The 12,538-nt window shown below is 49.6% G+C and overlaps 1 protein-coding gene across 11 annotated transcripts in view; it reads right to left on the minus strand.

The window, feature by feature from the left end:
• The window catches only part of Ggta1 (glycoprotein alpha-galactosyltransferase 1 (inactive)), a 68,543-nt gene extending 56,353 nt beyond the window's left edge, over positions 1-12,190 (minus strand). For 8 of the 11 annotated variants that reach the window (XM_060390036.1, XM_060390034.1, XM_060390035.1 and 5 more), the window contains exon 1: positions 12,037-12,190. The gene's annotated coding sequence lies outside the window, so the exon portion shown is untranslated. Of the gene's footprint in view, positions 1-10,919; positions 11,125-11,787; positions 11,923-12,036 lie in introns of those variants that run through there. The other 3 variants (XM_060390033.1, XM_021653688.2, XM_060390032.1) reach the window with 2 other exon arrangements.
• Between the last annotated feature and the right edge of the window lie 348 nt (positions 12,191-12,538).

Here is a 12,538-nt window from a genome sequence, read left to right on the forward strand (position 1 = left end):
AACACTTCAACATATAGGTGCAGGAAGGGACTCCTGAAGGGAAGAGACCCCAGCAGCACAGGAAACAGACCCACGAATGGACAAATGGCGCTACAAGAAATTAACGAGCTCTGTGCAGCCAAGTGAAACCGTCAGCCAGGTAAAGAGAAGGCCTGCAGAATGAGATCCGTGCCACGTCTTCGGTTCAGATGGAGGTTACTATCTGGATTATATACAGAACTGAAAAAAGTAAACATGCAAAAAATAGTAATAATAACCAAAACAAAACACAGTGACCTAAACAGTTCTCAAAGGAAGAAACACAAAAGGCCAATATTTATTTTTAACATGTCCAACATCCTCGGCCATCAGGGAAATGCAAATTGAAATAAATGGCTTTGAGAGTCCATGTCACCCTAGTCAGGTGGCTATCACCAAGAAAACAAACGGCAGCAAATGCTGACGGTCATGCGGGGCAAGAGGGACCCTTCTTCACTGCCGGTGGCAATGGACACTGGTGTAGCCAGTGGAAACCTGTGCAGAGGTTTCTCACAAAACTAAGACCAGAGTCCTGCTCTACCATTCCTGGACTCTGTATCCTACCACAGCAACCCTGGCCTGCTCGTGCTGACTGCTGATCTAGCCATAACAGCCAAGAATGGAAACAGCCTAGCCGTCCACCGTGGTGGGTGGACATAAAAACGCAGGGTATGGAAATACACATGGGAATCTTACTAAGTCACAAATAAAAGTGAATTCTGCAGGAAGATGGATGAAGCGGGAAAATATTAAATTGAGGTGCCCAGGCTCAGAAAGATAACCATCCCCCCATTCTCCTAGGCTGACCCTAGTGTATGTGTAGTTATGTGGTTACGGATTAGTTAGGTACATGTGAGTGTAGGCTATGAAACTAGAAAAGAAACCTGAGAGGAGAAAGAGTTTAAGGGATGGAATGTGGAGGGCAACAGATCACAAGTGGCCAGGAATGGGAAAGGGGGACTATTGGAGAGACAAGGGTCCAAGTGAGCACACGGGGGAGGAAGAGAGGAGGGGATTCCTCCATAAACTTGCTACTTTGCGTGCTAATTTAAAATAAATAAATAAATAAGGGGCTGGAGCGATGGGTCTTGGTTAAGAGCACTGACTGCCCTTCTAGAGGTCCTGGGTTAAATTTCCAGCACCCAGTGGTTCACAACCCAGTGCTAACTCCAGTTCCAGGGATCTAATGCCCTCTTCTGGCTCCATATGGTACTGCACTTGTGTGCACATACCCACATACATACAGATATAGATATAAATAGATGTCTGTCTGTGAGTATGTGCACATATATATATATATATATATATAGTAAAAAATAATAAATACTTTTAAAAATAAAAATAACAAGACCACCTGCTTAGGCAGGTGAGGTTTCCATGTGAGGTGGAAAACTGAGGTAACCAGATTCAAGGTCATCCTGAACTACTGAGAGACTGAAGCTAACCCAGGCCACATGAAGTGTACAGAAAAACACTGTCTCAAAAAACTACTTCTTGGCTGGGCATGGTGCCATGTGCTCTTAACCGCAGAACTCGGGAGGCAGAGGCAGGTGGGTATGGATGAGTTTAAGGCCAGCCTGGTCTACGTATTGACTTCTAAAACTGTCTCTAAACAAACTTCCTTGGGCCAGCCAGACAGCTCAGCAGGTTCTGGCACTCGCCACAGAGCGAAACCATCTGAGCTCTATTCTCAGGAAGCCACGGGGTGGGAACAAAGAAGCAGGCTCTACGAACTGCCCACTGACCTCCACACACGCACCTCGGCATGCACATGCCTGCACACGCACACATAGGGTAAGCAAAGTTGTAGTACAAAGTATCAGTGCTTCTGGCTGGCTGAGCTTCCATGGATCTGGCTCACTCGCCTTCCACTCTCTGTGCATTTCTGTAACCTGTGCCCAGGGGAACTTCTCAGTCCCATCCCGTCCTGCCCCCAACGCCCCACTGGCACTGTTCTGCACCACTTCACAAGGAACTCAATTCATCGCCTTCCCTGCCCCAGACATTCCTCCTTCCTGTCCTCTCAGCAACCAGCATCATTCACCCGGTGATCCATGAAGGACACTAAGAAAATAGATTCTGTTCCGGACTTGTTGAGATTTCGGTAGCTGAGACACCCAGAGATGTTCAAACGGTTAAACGCCAGGCCTGGGGAACCAACGCTGAAGACAGGACGAATGCTATGGAGGTCATATTTAAAGCCAGGACCATCTGGAATAATTTTTAGATTATTTACCACAAGAATCAAGTCTGCAATCTCAGTTGATAACACGGAACACTCCTGAGCTCAGGAATCTCTGCAAAAAGGCACTATGAGGCAGCCAAGCACAAGAGACAGTTTAGTACCCAATAATGCATTTGACTTATAATACACTTCTTTGCCTGCACATACTACATACACATATCCCTCTCTCTACAATGCAACCCGCAGCCTCAGAAACCCCTCAACCTACATCACGCTACATAAGTTTCCTCACCCCTGGCAACAGTCAGCTTTCAACAATTCCCATGCAAGTGCAGAAAGACTAGAACAGCCGATTCAACTTAAACGGCTTTTTGGATACACGGGCAATAAGGCAAAACTATGCCCTCTAGTAACATTTTAGGGAGAACACCTGAGGTGTGCATATGATTAAAATCAGGGAAGGACATGTGCAATAAAAAAATTAGACCTATTTTGTCAATCAATATAGGAACACCCATACTGCGCCTATCAGTAAACAATCTTCCAAATGCCATAAAAACAGGACCTTTGAATATTCTCACTCATGTGTCCTGATAGCAGTCTCCCCCCCCATGTTTTATTTTTTATTTTTAATTATGTATACATGCAAATGGAGGAAAAGCGATGGGCACATAAGTGCAGGTGCCAAAAGAGGCCAGAAGAGGGCAGTGGATCCCTGGAGCTAGAGGTATAGATAGTTGTGAGCTACCTATTGTGGACATGGGAACTGAACCCGGGTTCTCTGCATGAGCAGCTGAGCCATCTCTCAAGATGCCCTCCAACACCCCACACCATCCCTACTTTACTTCAGTAAAGTAATCTTGTCAACTTTACTTCAGTAAAGTAATCTTGATTCTTTTGTAAATCTACCAACTCTCTGGTTTTTGTTAGTTTGTATTGTTTTCTTAGCAGGGTCTCACAATGCAACACTGGCAGGCAGGAAACACACTATGATCAGCCCATCTCTGCCTCCCAAGCACTGGGGTTAAAGGTGTGCACCACCACGCCAAGCAAAAGCACGGGTTTTGATGTTTTGCTTTGCTGCTTTATTTGTTTGTGTTTGTTTGGGGTTTATTTTTTAGGTTTTGATTTTTATTTGTTTTTTGTTTTTTATTTTTTGTTTTGGTTGTTTTGTTTTCTTGAGACAGGGTTTCTCTGTAGAGCCCTGGCTGTCCTAGACTCACTCTGTAGACCAGGCTGTCCTGGAATTCACAGAGATCCGCCTGCCTCTGCTTCCTCAGGTGCTGGGATTATAGGTGTGGGCCACCAAACCCAGATTTGTCTGTTTGTTTTTAAGACAAGGTCTTCCTTTGTATCCCTGGCTAGCCTGGAACTTACTAAACAGACCGGGCTAGCCTCAAACTCAGAGATCACTTGTAAACCTTCACTTTCAATTCTTTAGATAAGAGTTATCAAGAATCTGAAGTCACCCAGCCTAGACCCTGACCACCAATAACAACTAGTCAACTGCCCCTTGGTCCCTTCCCTTCCAAACCATAGGCCATGGTGGGCCTGCCTCATGGTGCTTCTGATACAGTCCCCTTTCAAGAGATGCTACCGCCAAGCAAAGACCTTCAGACCCATGGTGTCAGAAGGGTAAACCCAGAGGGGAGATCAAACTGAGAGAGTAGCCAGAGGGTAGACACTGACAGGCCAGGCCAGTGTGCTTCCCTGAGTTGCAAGTCTGATCACTCCTTTTGGCCTTGTTTATGATCCCCCTATAGAGGACAAACAGGTTGCCAGAGAATCAGGGGTTCTCTTCTGAAGGGTCTTAGTATTGTGGATAAAAGAATTTAGAAACAGGCCCAAAAGGAAACCAGGAACCATTTTATGGAAATTTGCAAGAGGCCAGGCAAGCCATATAAATCTTGTTAGCTGCTGGAAGGAGCTAGATGAGTGAGAGGCAGTCAGGCCTTCTGACCGAGATCCAGGGTAAGCAATGGAGGTCTATAAACAGAAGGTTGGTTGGGAGGTACCAACAGAGAAACTCTGGCTCAAAGAGGGTCAGAATGCGCACGCTTTCCAAAGGAGAGACAGAATGGGAGAGTACTGGCTGGTTTTGTGTGTCAACTTGACACAATCTGGAGTCTCCAGAGAGGAAGGAGCCTCACTTGAGGAAATGCCTTCATGAGATTAGGCTGTAAGGCATTTTCCCAATTAGTATTCAGTGCGGGGAAGGCCCAGAACCTGGGTGGGACCATCCCTGGGCTGGGGGTCCCGGGTTCTATAAGAAGTTCTATGAGCAAGTCCTGAGGAGCAAGCCAGTAAGCAGCACCCCTCCATGGCCTCAGCATCAGCTCCGGCGTCTGGGTTCCTGCCCTGACTTCCTGTAATGATGAACTAGGATCTGGAAGTGCAAGCTGAATAAACCTTCCTCGCCAACCTGCTTTTATGATTATGGCATTTCATCACAGCAATAGAAACCCTAACTAAGGCACAGACGGAAGGGGCAGTTAGACTTTTAGTATTAGAACTCAGAAGAGTGAGCAGGCACAAAATATAAGCAAGTGCCTTTATTTTCTTTTCTTTTGACTCAGAGTCTCACTCAGCCCAGATTGGCCTAGAGTATATGTAGCTAAGGATGGCCTTAGATTTCTTGCATCCACAGAGTGCTAGGATTGATTGGGCACTGCTAGGCCACATAGTTCACCCTTCCGTAGCACTGGGGACTGACTGTGTGTGCTAAGCAAGGCCTCTACCAACTGAGCTACCTCCTCAGCCTTAGGGTTTCCATAGTTGTAGTACCTGTGTAAACAACTACCCAAAATGAGACAAAGTATTTTCTCCAGGATTGATTGCTCAGCAGTTCAAGAGTGTGCTCTGCTCTTGCAGAGGACCAAGAGTTTTTATTTCTAGTCAAGTCAGGTGGCTCATACCTGCCTGCGGCTCCTGCTCCAGGGGATCCGATACCTTCCTCTGACCTCCGAAGGTACCTATAGGCACAAGCAGGCACCCCACACAGACAGACATGCGTACACAACATTAAAAATAATAAATCTTTAAAAAATGATCGTCCTATAAACACTCATTTTCTTCCTCCCCTCTCCCCCCAAGTAACCATTTTCTGGGGTTGTTGCTCACCGATTTACCTAGCCCGGTCCTGGACTTCACCTAAACAAAACCAAGCATATCTGGTTCACTGCGTTCACACAAAGTGTAGAGCGTGCCTCTGAGTGACCTGATTCTTGCCACTGTTAAGCCCTGTTCTCTTGCCACCATTTGTTTGTCTCTTCTCTCATTCATGACCGGGTAGGGCTCTGGGGCCGGCACGCAAGCATTCCTGTTAAAACCTTTTGAGAACACTGGAGTTCAGCGGCGAGTAAAATCACTCCCACAGCAGTGTATGAGACCTGGAGTTGTGTGTGTGTGCGTGTGTGTGCGTAGCTGTGCACTCGTGGAATCCAGAGGGGGATGTGGGGTGTCCTCCTCTCTCTCACTCTCCACCTCTTTTGCTGACGGGGGGCTTCTCCCTGAATCTGCCTGGCCAGCCAGCCCCCTGGGATCCTCTCTCCCGCCTCCACCTGTCCTAGTCCTAGGGTTGTGGGTACACATCACCACCCCTGACTTTAAGCTTAGCTCTTATGCGTGAAGTACAAGCATGCTACGCGCTGAGCCATCTCTGTGGCCTGACTGTTGGTGACAGTATTCGATACTGATGGTCTCTTTGATTTTAGCCATTTCAGTGGCTCCTTGACAGTGTGTGTGTGTGTGTGTGTGTGTGTGTGTGTGTATGTGTGTATGTTTAACCGTTGAATTTTGTTTTGAAGATGAGAACATGACCAGGAACAAAATGAAAAATAAGCTGGTGACCTACAGGTCCTAAAGGGAACAGAAATTCCCCCAGAGCCATAAGCCTCCAACACGCTAACCAGAGTAAAAGGCTCTTTTAGAACTGCCTCTCAATTACTCCAATTCTTCCAGGAAGGAAATTTCAGCCATATCCAAGAAGCAATTATCTTTACTGTGTGTGTGTGTGTGTGTGTGTGTGTGTGTGTGTAAGAGAGAGTCTATGTGTCTGTATGTATGTGGGTGGGTCTGTATGTGGGTATCTGTGTGTGTAAGAATGTGTGTGTGATAGGGGCTGTGTGAGTGTGTAGGAGAGGACCTGAGTGTGCATGAGTGTGTATACGTGAGAGAGAATGCCTGTGTATCTGTGTGCGAGTGTATGTGAGAGAGTACCTGTGTGTTTGTGTGTGTGTGTGTGTGTGTGTCCACTGAGCAAAGCAACCTGTGGATGCTGAGCATCACCAGCTGGGGAACTTAGACCCCAATAACTAAGGTACTCCAGCACTAGAGGAAGCATGGACCCCAATTCCCAGTCAACTTCTGCATCTTTATTTTCATCAACCACCATGACTCAGAATTAGTACTGCCTGCTCCTGCCACAGCTTCCACACTTCTAACCTTACTCTTCCTTGAACAGATTCAAGTGCAGTCTCTGTGAGTAGGACAAAGTCCATCCCTAAGCCTCAGAGAGAAAGAAGTGAACTTGTCCAGTGTCCTGAGAGTTCACGGCAACTTGTTAGAGAGAGAGTGCAGACTCTCTGGAAAATCCCTGTAATTCAAGCTTTCAGATCACCGGGTGGTGGTGGTGCACGCCTTTGATCCACCACTTAAAGAGTCAGAGGCAGGGGCAGATCTCTCTGAGTTTGAGACCAGCCCTGTCTACAGAGTGAGTTCCAGGACAGCCAGGGCTACACCGAGAAACCCTGCCTTGAAACAAAACAAAACAAAACTTTAAGATCAAAACTTAATAATAATAATAGAAATATTTACCATCATCCTCTTGCTAAATCTGTCTGGTAAAAGCTTCTCTTCAAGGCTGTCCTAACTGACCTTCTGGGGGTGGGAGTGGTCAACAACCAAACTTGGACCAACCAGTGACGATACGGGGCCTGACAGAATAGTCATTATTTTGGTCCCTACCTGAGTCAACTGGGCTCCAAGGGATGAAGGGACACTTCCCTAAGTGTCCTGAAAGTTCATGCAAGTCATGTGTCCTTTGGGTTACAGGAGCCATGGAGTGGCAAAGGCTGGAGTTAACTATTATACTGTCTGCAAGGAGGAAGATCAACGCAGAGGGAAACGCCCTCAGGACTCCAAGGGAAACCACGGGGTCAACAAGCCCGACTCATCCCAGCAGATGGCAAAAACTGTCAGGGGAAAGACTAACAGACTTAAGGGGCCCCCTAGGTCCCTAAGAGCAACCCGAGGAGCACCAACAGACCTTAACAATAAAAAGAAAACGAAGTTGTCCATTACCTACATGGTCTTAACCACCCAGCAGGAAAGTACAGCCAAAGAATCAAATAAGTGGTGAAGACAAAATAAAAGTGGTGACTAGACTTGAAAGGGATGAGTCAGGCCTTACAAGCCTCCACCGGCTACTGGAGGGCCGTCAGAGCAAAGGGCGCCCAGCTCTTCCTGACTGTAAACAAAACGCCGTATCCTGTGCGTTGGCACATCTGCTTTACACGGATCTACAAAATCCGATTCAGGCAGACAAGACGGGACGGTGTCCAGACCTCCGAGGCGGAAACGAGTTCTGTCTGTTGTAACTTTAGCAACAGTCCTGTTCACCTCAGGGGCTATGTGACTGGACCTCCTGTCTTTCACCGCGGATCCACCTTCTGATAGCCCTTCTGCTGCCTCCATTTCGGATGGAGGTACCCAGACCCACCAGGCAGCCGTCTCCTAAGTGTTACGTCTCAACTCTTGAGGAGATATTAGTTAGTTAGACAGGCATGAACAAGCTTGGAGGCCACTGAAGATGGGAGATGCGGAGGTGTGAGGACTTTGGGAGGCCCATTAAGGGGAAAGTTCCTTTCTCTGAGTCAAAGAATGGAATCTAAGTCCTATCGATGACATGACATTCTTCCCCGGCCCCTCCAGAGACAGAGTTTCTCTGTGTAGCCTTGGCTGTCCTGGACTTGCTTTGTAGACCAGGCTGGCCTCTGCCTCCCTGAGAGGTGGGACTAAAGATGCACGCCACCACACCTGGCTTGCCCAACTATGTTCTAATCAGCTCCAAAGATTATAATAATATTACACAATGTTGTCCTTTCCCTAAAAATTAATCCAATTGGGTCTGTGAATCACCTGGCCCGGAGACCAACCTGAAGGAAGGGTGACAGAGCTGCTGAGGCCACAGGAGAGAATAACTATCCCTTTAGAGAGATAATATGTCCAGGAGGCCCAACCCTCACCAGTTACACATCCTCACTACTAAGCCTGCTTAATTTTCTGAGTTCTCACCCAAAACGCGGAACTTTTCTTTCAACCTCTTTTGGTCTCTTCTTTGGACTCCAGCTGAAATCCTAAGCATGTCTCCACTGATCCTCTGAGATTCTGTTTCTCCGAAGATCTCTCTCTCTCTCTCTCTCTCACACACACACACACACACACACACACACACGCTCAAAAAGCATGACTCTCTCTTCTTCCGGTCCCTGCCAAGACTTATGGTTTGCCTACTTACCGTTCTCTTCAAAGGCTAATAAAACGGCGCTCAAAACTTAAAAAACAAAACCAAACAAACAAGCAAACCAGAAATCCCACCAAACTTTCACGGAGCTGTTAGGAGAGGCGCGGTGGGGCACACCCGTGTCTTCAACACTCTGGAAGCTGAGATGGGGAAATACACGCGGAGGGCCCGAAGCCTGTCGGCCCTTACAAAGCAAGACCTGGCTTCAAAAGAAACTGCAGCTCACAGGGACTAGGAGATATATAGCTCAGTGGGTTACAACCACCCAGGCTGGGTGTGGGTGTGTGAAGGTTCCGGGTTCAAATGTGCACATCAATGAAGTCTGTCCCCTCCCCAAACACACACCTCAGGAGTTGAGGTGTGACATGAGCCAGGCGAGGCAGCACAAGCACGCCTGTGATCCCAGAGCTCAGGGAGGCAGAGGCAGGCGGATCTCTGAGTTTGAAGCTAGCCTTGTTTACAAAGTGAGTCCAGGACAGCCAAGGTTACACAGAGAAACCCTGTCTCCGGGCAGGGGGAAGACTTGTAACAATCTCCTGTATAAAACATTCAGGCCTTCAGGGGAGCTTCTTTAGCAGGGAGGTAAACGAGAACAACAACAACAACAACAGAAACAGCTTCAGGAAGCCCCTGAAACTGACCAAATTCTAAGGGCCCCCTCCGAGCCAGAGCAAGAATAAAAGCTGAGAGTCCCTGACATAGGGACGGAAACTGAGCTGCAAAGAAGACTGAGACCAGACCAGCTGCCTGGAAGGAGCAGAAACCAGCTGAGTGCCCTGGAGGAGTAATTTTAGACCAGTTACTTGCACAGGTTACTCTCCAACCTGCTGAGCTGCCTGCAGGCTCTTTGTGAGCTGTCACCTATGCTGGGGTGGGCTATGATGATGTTGTTTGTGAGTTACTTCTGCTCCCATAGGTAACCCCTCACCCATATTCCCGTAAGTACCCCAATAAAGCTCACTGGTTCACCACGCTGGACTTCAGTGTTATCCATGTTTTGGTCTCTCCTGGAAACCTTTTCCAGGTGGACAGACCCCTCCCCAACAAAAGACCTCAGCCACTTCACAGAAAATGAGCAGCCTGGAGTAGATACAAGGACTGTCCCTCCAAAACCTTCCAACTCATTAAACCAAAAACGTTCATGACACGTGGATTTTAATACCTGTAAATTACACTGTAATTTAAAAATTAGTAAGTAACTTTTAAGTATCCAAAATAGACAGAAAGCACAGAGCAGAAAGCATATTCTCTTCAAATAAAATAATATTCACACCTGACTGCACGTGTTTAAATGCTCAGCCCCCAACCAATACATCCCCTCCTCCACTCTGCCCCAGCCCTTCCCCCATAGCCACGGCATGTTCCTTAGCCATTTTCCAGCCATGGTGGGAGGTGCCGAATTGAAAGCCCATAAGCCTGATAGATAACCTGGAATGCATTCCCATCTCAGATTCAACTTACTCCCACAAACCATAAAGCAGCCAGTGGCTTTCTTTGGCTTCTCCGATCTTTGGTTTCCTTCTCTATAAATCGAGCCAAAGGTGCCTAGCCTGTCAAGTTAGGCTAGAGAACGTGGGAGACCCGTTTACACTAAAAGTCCCACAAAAGACCCAGAAGTCCAGGGAGTAAGACTCATTCATGGTCAGCCCAAGCTTAGAAGTGTCAGAGAGCAGGGGAAATGGCTGCTCCTGCCCTGTGACTCAGGACGTTTCCCGGAAAAGTCCAGCCACAGGGATTCACGATAGTAATCAATTGATCTTCTCAAACCTTCTAACCGCACGGAAAACTGGCCCTACCACAGGGTATGGCGAGAGGAGGACTCTCCCAAACATACTCTGGGGTGAGCTCCTAACACAGACACGAAGTAGATTTTATCCAATAAGCTTGGAGGAGCAGGAGCCAGGGGCCTCCAGGTACCCCTCCTCAGCCATGTGGGGCCTGAGCCAGTATTCAAGGCCTCCGGAACCAGATAATCCCAAGGAAGCTTTCAGCCCTGTATTTAGTCACGGGACACCTGTTACTTGCAACAGAGACAGCTTGGACCCGCATCTGGCTCCCATCAGAGAGGAAGCAACTACTCCCAAAAATAACAGTGATGAAGGTGCCTAGTGCCACCAAAAGGCAGAAGCTCCTGCCCCCCCCCCAACCCCTGCACACCCCGAGCCACGGGCGAGCCTCCTCGCCATTGCCTACCTAGAGTCTGAGCGCGAGGTCTTCAGCAGGCAGTATTTCGCATTCCAAGGAGAATCTGCCAGGGAAGGTGTCTCCCAGCTAAGAAAAGACAAGCCCGGGGCTCCGCCCAGAATCTCCAGCCTCCTGAGACACACCTAGCTACCTCCAGGCAAATGAAAGAGGCAGCCAGATCAGTTCTGGGGCTGATAGTGCCCTGACGAGCAAAACCACAAAAATAAGAGTCGCTGGGTCGCGGGTCCTTCCTGGGGGAGGAGCCAGTGGCGCTGACACCCCCGCCCTCCGCGCCTCCACCCAGGCCCTGCTAACAGGGAAGACAGCAAACCTCTCCAGTCGCCCTGCTCCCTCCTCTGAGCCCCCAGCCCAGACATATTTCCCGCTTTGCTGTTTCTTGGATGCTTTTCAAGAGTTTGTGCAATCGCCTATGTACGAAAATGCCATAGTGAAACGCGTTACTTTGTATGCTACCATAAGATAAAGGTAAAATAATAAAACGTGTGTGTGTGTGTTATCTTTGGTTCTGTTGATCAGTTTCCCTGCCATCTTCAAACGCCGGATGGTGTCTCTTTGCAGTGGGGAGAAGGTTCGAAAAGTTGGGACGGGCTTACCTCCCATCACCCCACGCTGCAAAGTTAGAGACTTTGCCCGGGTTTGGTCCTTCCTCCGCTGTTAAGAGTCTGTCTGCCTGCCTATCTGTCTCTGGAATTCGGGAGCCCCTCGCTTTAACCCCACCTGTCCGGAGAAAAAACTCTCCCACTCGGTCCTGTCCTACGGCAGGAAAAGACACCCCCGGGCTTTCGAGATTCCCTCGGTGGTCCCGAGACGCCCTGCCCTGCCCTGCCCCGCCCTGCCCAGCCCTGCCCTGCCCAACCTTGCTTCTGCATGCCGAGGGGAGGGGGCGACCCGGACAAGCAGACCCTCAGGGCCTGGTCTAGAATGCTGAATAGATGCTGCGTCGCGGTCCAGGCTGAGACTGAGCCTGGAACGCAGAACCGGGCACGGAGGAAACGATCAAGTGACCAGGACAAAAGCAAGGACCGCAGCAGGGCTGGGCCGGAGCAGCGGCGCGCCCCGATCGCACCCACCGCCTCCCTGCGCGCGCGCGCCCCGCGGGACCCACCTGATCCGCGGAACCAGGCCCGGTGGGTGCTGTCGGCCGCGCCGGGAACCGGAGCGCGCTCGCGGACACTGCGCCGCAGGAGACCCGGGCGGGGTGCGCGCCTCCGTCCCCCCACCCCGCCGCGGCGCCTCCTAGGGGCAGCGCGCGCGGCGTCCGAGGGCGCGGGCCAGCGGCGTGCGCCGACCAGGGAGTAGGAGCCTAGCGGGTCCCCGCCCCGGACACAGCGCCCGGCGCGAGTGCACGTGTGTCTGGCTGCGAGAGGGGTGATGTTTGTTTCATCTCCACTCAAGCAGAAAAAAGCCTGAAACCAGCAAAAAAAAAAAAAAAAAAAGTCCCCCGTGAGGGCGCCTCTGTGTCCTCCGACCTGCACGTGGCGGTAGGGACTGCGGGGGTCACTGGGTGACGGGTGGGGGCTGTCAGCCCGTACAGCAAGGAAGGGCCTCGTGGACACTGGCTTGCAGCCGGACACCTGGAAGCCTACAAGGTCTTCCCCACTGCGTGT

This window comes from Meriones unguiculatus, chromosome 8, assembly GCF_030254825.1.
Source record: "Meriones unguiculatus strain TT.TT164.6M chromosome 8, Bangor_MerUng_6.1, whole genome shotgun sequence".
NCBI classification, from domain to species: domain Eukaryota; kingdom Metazoa; phylum Chordata; class Mammalia; order Rodentia; family Muridae; genus Meriones; species Meriones unguiculatus.